Here is a 9,613-nt window from a genome sequence, read left to right as displayed (position 1 = left end):
AAATTCCTGATTAAGGATTAGTACATGCATCTTTAATTTCTAAACAATATTGAAGATTTTAATTAACCAATGACATAAATTTAATTCAAAAAAGATTAAGAATATTAGGTAAATTCATGTCTTTTTCAAGTTAAAAATAAATAAATAAATAAATAGCTGTGAGGCATTAGTTAATTAGAAATTTGTCATTGTCTATGAATATAAATGGTCTTTTTTCCACCTTTCTTAATCTTTCTTTTTAGTCACTTTCTTCTTATTACAGACCATTTAACCTTTTTTTGATGTTATTTGTTTCATTTAATTTTAAGAAAAGTAACTATTCAATATTGGAGCACCATACAAAATTAGGTCCGAAAAAGAAAGAAAAAAAAAAAAAAAGTTGGAAAAAGAAATAAGGGACAAAAAGTCAAAAACCTCCATTGACATATGCATTCATTTTTTTGGCATTATAGAAAAAAATAAAAAAAATTAAAGGATTAGATATATTAATTTGGTCAAAAAAACCGACATTTAATGTTTACATCAAACTATAATAATTTACTATGATTCATTGATAAAATTGATGTTAACAAATGTTAAATGATAAAAATGTGTGTAATAATGTGTGTCACTTATTCATAAACAAACAAATAAATGTCGATAAGGATTATGGCCTTATCATGGCGGAGTAATAAGTACTCGTTCATCCTTAATCAGAAGTTTTAGATTTGAGTCCCCTTAATACGAAGTCGCTTTTGTTGGAGAGTGTTTCAGCCCCCAATGTGGAAATTCTCAACCCGAATTCAATTTAGTCAAGTTTCAATGCGGGTATCGAACATCGAACTAAAAATCGAGTCCCCCTAAGTACGGAGTCACTTTTGTTAGGGAGTGTTTTACCTCCCAATATGAAACTTCTCCCGACCCGAATTCAGATTTAGTCGAGCTTCGGTGTGGGTACTGGACACCAGACTAAAAATCGAGTCCCCCGGGTACAAAGACGCTTTTGTTAGGGAGTGGTTTACCCTCCTAATGTGGAACTTCTCCCAGCCCAGATTTAGATTTAGTCGAGCTCCAAAGTGAATATCGGACACAAAATAAAAAATCAAAATCAATAAATATTTAAAAATGTGTTGTTGGATAAGGATTTAAATTTTCAGATGAAATAATCACTCAATTTAATATAATATCAGAGCAGATAGAGGTCATGAATTCAATTATCACTACTAGCTCTTAATAACAAAATTTCACATATTTGACTTATGAAAAATAATTAGTCTTCACATAAAAGGAAGTATTGTAAATATAATTAAATAAATAAAAGCTGAAAAAAAATATCACAATCAAATACTATATGTTAACATCATTACCTGTAATTTTTTAACCATTTTTTTGGTTTCTGTTTTGCAATAGACATGAAAGAAAACAACCTTTACTAATTATATACTATAAAATAATTTACACCATTCATCCTCATTCACCAACAAGCTAAGGGAATGACATAGGTATTATTTTGACATTTTAAAAAAGAAATGGGGAGATATTCGGTTTTCACCCTGAAATATACACGGAATTGTTGAGGCATATTTGAATTTTAGGAGGGTCTTATTATTCCCTTAACTAATTAAAATTGTATTTCTTGCAATTTTAGTGTCTACGTGGCACATACGTGTGCCTACGTGGACCTTCAATGTGTTCATTCATTGATGTGTCACGTATGTGCCATGTAGGCGCTAAGATTGCTAAAAATACGATTTTAATAAGTCCAGAGGGTAATAGGACTCTTCTAAAATTTGGGTGTGTCTCAATAATTTCGTGTATAATTTAGAGTGAAAACTGAGCATTTTCTGAAAAGAAAATAATCACAAAAGTTGTGGTGGAATGAAAAATATCTCGTGAGGGGAGTTAATATTATGTTTAAGAGCTTAGTAAAATTCAATGTGTTTGACTAAAGTTTTGTATTTATTTTAAAAATAGATATAATAAATAGTTTATTTAAAATCCAGTAATTTGTCTTTTCTAGAATCTGAAATTCACAAACTCAATTTCGATTTCAACTCTAAAATACCCTTCCACTCTTAACTAGAATTTTCAGATTCGAACCGTTGAGAATGTAGTTGGCTTTGGTTTAGAGTGACTTACCTCCCAAAGTCGAAACTTTTTTTAGGTTATAATCGTAATGTCTGGATCAGTTTTTGTCCACTTCGATTAAATTTACGAGGTATCTGCCACCTCTTACCAGCAACATATACCAGAGAACTTTGTTCACCAAGACTAAGATAAATTGAGAGAAGCATTTGGTACCCCTCAAACTATGACCAAAGTTGCTCCGACACACTCCAACTTCAAAGGAGTCATATTATCCTCCCCCTCCCCAAACCTAATTTTAGTGTATTTTTGTCACCCTTTTGTGCTGACGTGACATCTTTATTCATAAAATGGGGCCCACATCAAAGGTTTCACATCAGCTAAAAAGGTTGACAAAAGGTGTCACGTCAGCTAAAAAGCATGACAAAAACATGCTAAAATTTAGTTCAGGGTGTAATAGAATCCCCGTGAAGTTGGAGTGTGTCGTAGCAAATTTGGTCATAGTTTAGTAAGGTAGTAGATGTTTACTTCTTTTTTTTATATATATAATCGTGGTGTCTGGATCAACTTTTTCTCCACCTCAAATAAATTCACTGGGTATCTGTCACCTTTCACCACCAACAGATACTAGATAACTCTGTCCACCAAAGTTAAGACAAATTAGAACAACCAGCCAGTGTTTTTTTATCATTGACTATTAGGTCATCACACCCTTGAATACCCAAAATTGAATTTTCCAACATGAATCTTGAGTAATCATATCCTAAAATAATATCGAACACCAAATAAAAAAAAAAATGTTCAGTTTCCACCCTGAAATATACACAAAATTGCTGAAACATATCCGAATTTTAGAAGGGTCCTATTACCTCTTGGACAAATTAAAAAATTATATTTTTGGCAATCTTAGTACCTACGTGACATATCGGTGAATCAACACACTGAAGATCCACGTAGGCACACGTATGTGCCATATAGGCATTAAAGTTGCAAAAAATACGATTTTAATTATTTCAGGGGTAATAGGACCCTCCTAAAGTTCGAATGTGTCTTAGCAATTTCGTGTATAGTTCAGAGTGAAAACATTATATTTTTCCAAAAAAAAAAAAAAAAAAAACAAAAGAAACTTCCTTTTTGACCTTTTTTTTCCCTCCCAAGAATTGATGAGCCAAAAGTAAAAAAAAGACCTTCTTTTGTCCTTTCATTTTCCTCCCAACATTGATTAGCCAAGCAATTTAGGTAAGTGACAATTTGGACAACTTTTTAACTTGAATATAATTATATAAATTATTATTCATGTTGCTAAAAAAAAACACTATACTTTTACCAAACAAAATGACACTATAATGCAATTTTGCACTAACTTATCCATAGTGATTTTTTAGGTGTCATATTTGAATTTCTTACGTATCCAATCACTATTGGTATGTAATTTCACTGCTCAAATAAACTTTCAATTTTTCTCTTTAAAGAATGTAACACATGGCTTGTGAAATGTAACCCTGTCTCCAATTATAGTAGTATTTCTTTCTTTAAAAAAAATAAAATAAAAGATCTAAGCGTCCAGTACCCTCTCGAACTAGGATCAACGTTGCTACAACATACTCCTACTTCACAGGGTCCTATTATCTCCTGAACTCAATTTTAGCGTATTTTTGTCACTCTTTTGTGCTGACGTGACATTTTTATTACATAAAATGGGGCCCACATCAAAGGTGCCACGTCAACTAAAAAAGGTGATAAAATACGCTAAAATTGAGTTCAGGGGATAATAGGACCCCTGTAAAGTTGGAGTGTGTCGTAGTAAATTTGATCATAGTTCAGGGAGATACTAGATGTTTTACTAAAAAAAAATTGTTTGTGTTTTAAGGAAAATAATTGGTTAAGCATATTATTCGGGAGAAAGTAGGAGTGACTTCGGTAGAAGACAAGATATGGGAAGTGAGGTTGCGATGGTTCGGACATGTGATATCAGGAGGGACACAAATGCTCCAGTTCGGAGGCGTGAGAGGCTAGCTATGGATAGTTTTAGGCAGGTAGAGGTGAGCCGAAGAAATATTGGAGGGAGGTGATTAGACATGATATGAAGCAGTTACAGATTACAGAGGACATGATCTTTGATAGGAAGATGTGGAGGACGCGGATTAGGGTAGAGGGTTAATGGGTAAGAGTTCGTCCGTAATAGTAGGTAAGAGTACTTTTGTTTGTATATACGCCTGTAGTTGCTTGTTCGTGGTATTTCGTTGTTGTCTTCGATTTCGAATAGGAAGGTGTGCTATCCCATTTTTGTTGTGTGCATTTATGTTTTCTGTTAGTTTATTGGTTATACTGTTATCTGTCCTGAGTCGGGGGTTTATCGGAAACAACCTCTCTACTTCATCTGAGCTAGTGGTATGAACTACGTACAAAATTCTTTCATATTTCAAAATTCTCGTTCCTTCTACCCTGAGAATTATGTTTAGTCAAACCTCGTTAAATTCTTGTGACGTATTTTGCTTCTCTATTTGTTTTGTGAATGAATTCATCCTTTGGCGAGTGAAGTGCTTACGTCCATTTAGAGATAGGGGCGAGTGAAATACCTAACGCACGTAACTTTTGATGCAAAATTATGGAATACAAAGATTAAAATGGCGCGAAAACTAGTGTCAAGCGATCGAATATCAAAAAAAAAATGTACTATAGTGTATAGAATTTAAATTCAAAAATCTTGATTTACTTACTATAAGAAATTTGTGTATTATGACGATTCATCATGAACCGCTAAGTTCTACGCCGACTATCAAGCCACAACAACTTTCATTCTTTATCTGGGTTCAAGACCAATAATATGAGCAAACTCACACAGGCAATAATTATTTTCTAACATGAGTGTTTTTTAATTAATAAAGGACTTAAAATTAAATATTTGAATTAAACTAAGAATTAAATGTGCCTAGTTGTATATGTCAAAGGATCAAATTTGGAAATACCAACATAATGGATTAGCTAAGCACAATTATCCTTTATTATGATCCATAAAGAATTAAAAGTCAAAAATACATGATTTTTAAATTTTATATCTGACCTATTAGGTGTAAATTTTCTATCTGAACTATTTATCAAAATATACCTCAACTATCAGTTGTTCTGATTTTCTACCTGAAATATTACATCGTTTAGGTAGAAAAAGAGAACAATTGACAAATAAAGTGTATTTTGATAAATAATTAGTAATAATTCAAGTAGAAAACTACACATCTAAAGTTCATGTTTGAGAAGCTTGTAAAGTCAAGAATCAAGATATTTTAGCTGTATTTTTGACCCTTTACTCTTGTAAAAAAGCAGCTCGATGCACTAAGTTGAACCACAAAGGTTTATTGTGCTCAATCTCATCTTTAAATTTCTGCAAGAGACTGTTAACGAGTAACCTTCTAGTCAGACGACATACAGCTTTATCAATTACTCCAAGATTCCCGTTATGACCGTTCACGCTTGTGATAAATAAAATTCATATTCATAACTGTGTCTTTGACCCTTTACTCTATAGAGTCCTTAAAAGAATCGGACCACAAAAGTCTATTGTACGCTGCCTCACCTTACATTTCTGCAAGGGACTGCTAACACGTAACTAGGAGCGGACCTAGATGCATTTTTGTGGTGCTCCAACACCAATTAAATTTGACGCAGACAAGGTATAACTATATAGAAAACACATAAAAATTGATATAATAGTTAAAAAAACGGGCGGGGGGGGGGGGGGGGGGGGTCAATAAGATAATTAAGTGTTTTGATTTCAGGCGAAAACTTAAAACTTTGAGCATCAAATTGTGTTTGATGCACCCACGACCCCAAAATTCTGAATCTGCCACTGCACGTAACCTCCTAGTCAAACGATACAATTTTACCAATTATTGAAAGGCTTAATTCCATTTGACCCTTAACTTTTTTGATAAATAAAATTCTAACTTTTTTGATAAATAAAATTCATATTCATAACAAACTAGACTATTACGCACACATATACATGTTATATAAAACGGACAGGAATATGCAATACCACAAACAAAATAAACAAGAATAGCACATACAGATTTTATATGAAAACCCTTGACGAAAAAAATCACGGGCGGAGGAGGAGGAATTTCACTATAATGAGAGGAGTACAAGGAGGAGACGAAAGTCTCAATGATGTATCTTTTTAAAACCGCCACCAACAACCCATTAATATAAATCGCACTTATATAATACGCGCGTACAAATAAATCCTAAACTCAAAAAAATGGCCCTATCCCTCGCTACCACCCCATACCCCACAAAAAATCACAAACATGAGTCGCACCGCAAACTTTTCAGAGCCGGATCAACAAAATTCGGGTCATAAACTCTACCAGTATATATATATATATATACTGCATGGATTCACCAGTCAGATCCCACTTTAATTATTTTTATTAAACATCAGCATCAATTTGGTGCATTCATTAGTTTCAATATATTGGAACTAACTTGATATCGTCATTTAAATTAATTTAATTTAATTTAATGACTACTTCTGTTGGTCCATATTTTAGCACACATTTGCATACTCATTGGTGCTTTTTAATTCATGGTGCAACTTTTTTTCCTAAAAAAGGAAAATTATTTTTTCCGATCTCAAATATTAGTCGTTTTGAAAATTATTTAAAATATTTTTCCTAAAATAATTGACGTTTAAGATTTTTTTTTTTCTCTTACAAATTCGGGTTTCATTTTACTGCTCTAGTTATCGGAGTGTTAATTATGAGAGACGTGTAAGAAAGAGATAAAACGGTACTTTGTGATGGAACTATAGTTCTGATTACGAGTTTGATAGAATTCAATTGTTTTTTGTTCAGATTTAATATTTGTGTTAAAATTCATTTAATAAATATAAAAGAATTATTCAAACTCACAAACGCAAAGTCTTAACCCCTCATCTCATAGTTTAGACAAATAATTTTGTGATTAATATTTAAGGCTATTAAGTGATTTTTTTTTAAGTTATATGTAAAATCTTTAAAAAAGAGAGACCTAAATAAATATATTTTTTTATCGCTCGATAAGAGGAAGTTTCTCAGATAAACATTTTTCACCTTCAACTAAGGTTGTTGGTTCAAGTATCAACAGAGGTGGAGCCAGCCTAGTAATAAAGGGGTTGTCCGAACCCCCTTCGACGAGAAATTATAATATTAATACATGATTAAAATGATTTTTATGTATATATCGTAGACGTTGAACCCTCATTCGGTGAGTTTTTCTTCAGATTTTAAACCACTCAGTAGAAATTCTGGCTCTGCCTCTGAGTATCGAATGGGACAAAAAAAGGGGTGGAAGCTCCTACGAGGGGTAAAAAAATTAGCTTTCATCCCTCTTTTTTTTTTTTTTTTTTGATAATCTTGATGTTCGGATCAGTAATTTCACCCTGGTCACCAATATCTCTTCTACCAAGGTTAGGACGTATAAAAAAAAATCACTTGATATTTTTTTTATTAAAAATTTAAACGTGAAACCTCATTATTCTTTTATCAGAGAAAAGTTAATTTTCTCTAAGATGACATAGATCAGTTAGGTCATTATTTCTCCTGAATCTACCATAAAAAGGATATTACAATTAGCTTTTACATTATTTAATTATTGTTTTGTATGATATATGTTGCTATCATAATGTATACAAATTCCACTTATCAAGAAAAAATTACCCCATCAAAATTTTGTCTTTCTTTGTTTGGATTTTACTTTGGGTTTAAAAGTTGATTTGAAAAATCATTAATAATTAATTATCTTCTTTTTTCTTTTTATTCTTACAGCCTGGTGGATCATGTCATACACTAGGCAAAAATATTTGGATTAGACTATGATTTATAAATAAAGCAATTTAACTTTATTAATTTAAATGATGTTGACATGCAATCTTAGAAAGTATGAATCATATAAATAGGTTATTGTCTAATCCATTCAAATCCTATGATCAAAAGTTTCGAATTCGAATCTTGAAAATAAATGTACCATAAAAACTGCTAGCGTATACCGTCATCGTTTCGCCTTATCTTTAGTTTGAAAAGTAGTACTCAATATCACGAAGTATCAAATTCCACGGATGAAATTCAGAAACCATTTATAAAGATATGTTGTGATGGATGAAATTCGTCCACTATTAATCAGGAATCTCGAATTTGAATCTTGAAAATAAATGTACTGTAAAAATAGTGTCGTCTACCACCATCTTTTCGCCTTGTCTTTAATTTGAAAAATAGTACTCAATATCGTGAAGTATCAAATTCCACGGATGAAATTCAAAAACCACAAATCAAACGGTCGTTATTTGTTAATTTACTCTAAACTCTTGTATGGAGTGCTTTCCTTTAATGGGCTCTACACGTCGTGAATAGTCAGACTTGTGGGCTCCACAAATCGAATTTCATTGTGTATGAAACAACATAAATTCCTACAATTTGGAGCTTAACTACACAAAATCTCGATGTTTTGCATAATTAATGAAATTTTAATTTTGGGTTTGTCGAGAGACATAATTAGCTCTCGGTATATCCAACGAAGATACATTTTTTCCTTTGTAAAGATACATAATTAGCTCTCGCTACATTTTTCCGCTTTTGGGTGTGTCGAGATAAATATATCCAACGAAGATACATTTTTTTTTTTTGTAAAAATAAATAATTAGCTCCCCGTACATTTTTTTCAATTTTGGTTCTGTCGAGATACATAATTAGCTCCAGATACATCCAATGAATATACATTTTTTCCTTTGTAAAGATACATAATTAGCTTCCGATACATTCTTTTGATTTTGAGTCTGTCGAGATACATAATACATACTACAAAGATACATTTTTTTTCTTTATAAAAATACATAATTAGCTCCACGGACATTTTTTCTGATTTTGGGTCTATCAGATACATAATTAGCTCCCGATACATCAAAAAAAATACATAATTAGTTGAGATTTTTGTAATTAAGTTATAAGCTAAGGGAGGAAATTTATATAAATACGATAAGTTAAGGTATATATTTATTTTATTTTTTTCAAAAAAAAAAAAGAAAAACTAAATCTAATTTATGGCTTTATAAGTGCTATATTTATGCACGCTAGCTCGATTGGTTCGATCATCAAATCCCCTTTTAGATATGGATTTAATTTTGTGAATTTGTATCCATGTATTTATTTATTGATTTTATAATATTCATATGGTGTAGATTAAATCATATCTTACTTTCATATCTTTATCGAAATTAGATTAATTATCATTCGGTGTTCGATGTTCATTTTGAAGTTCGATTAATTTAAATTTGTTTTGAATTTTTTACTTTTGTAGTGTAAAGTGTTATGATCGGACAAAATAAGCTATACCACAAGCAAAAGAAAAATAAGAAGAACACATAGATTTACGTGGAAACCCTTGACAGGAAAAATCACGAGCAGAGGCAGAGGAAATTCACTATGAAGACGAGGAATACAAGGTGGAGACGATAGTCTCAATTACGTGTATGAAAATTGCCCGAAACAACTCACTAAATGCACTTATATAATACGTG

Source organism: Capsicum annuum, chromosome 1 (genome assembly GCF_002878395.1).
Source record: "Capsicum annuum cultivar UCD-10X-F1 chromosome 1, UCD10Xv1.1, whole genome shotgun sequence".
NCBI lineage: Eukaryota > Viridiplantae > Streptophyta > Magnoliopsida > Solanales > Solanaceae > Capsicum > Capsicum annuum.
Note: the sequence above shows the minus strand (reverse complement) of the source record.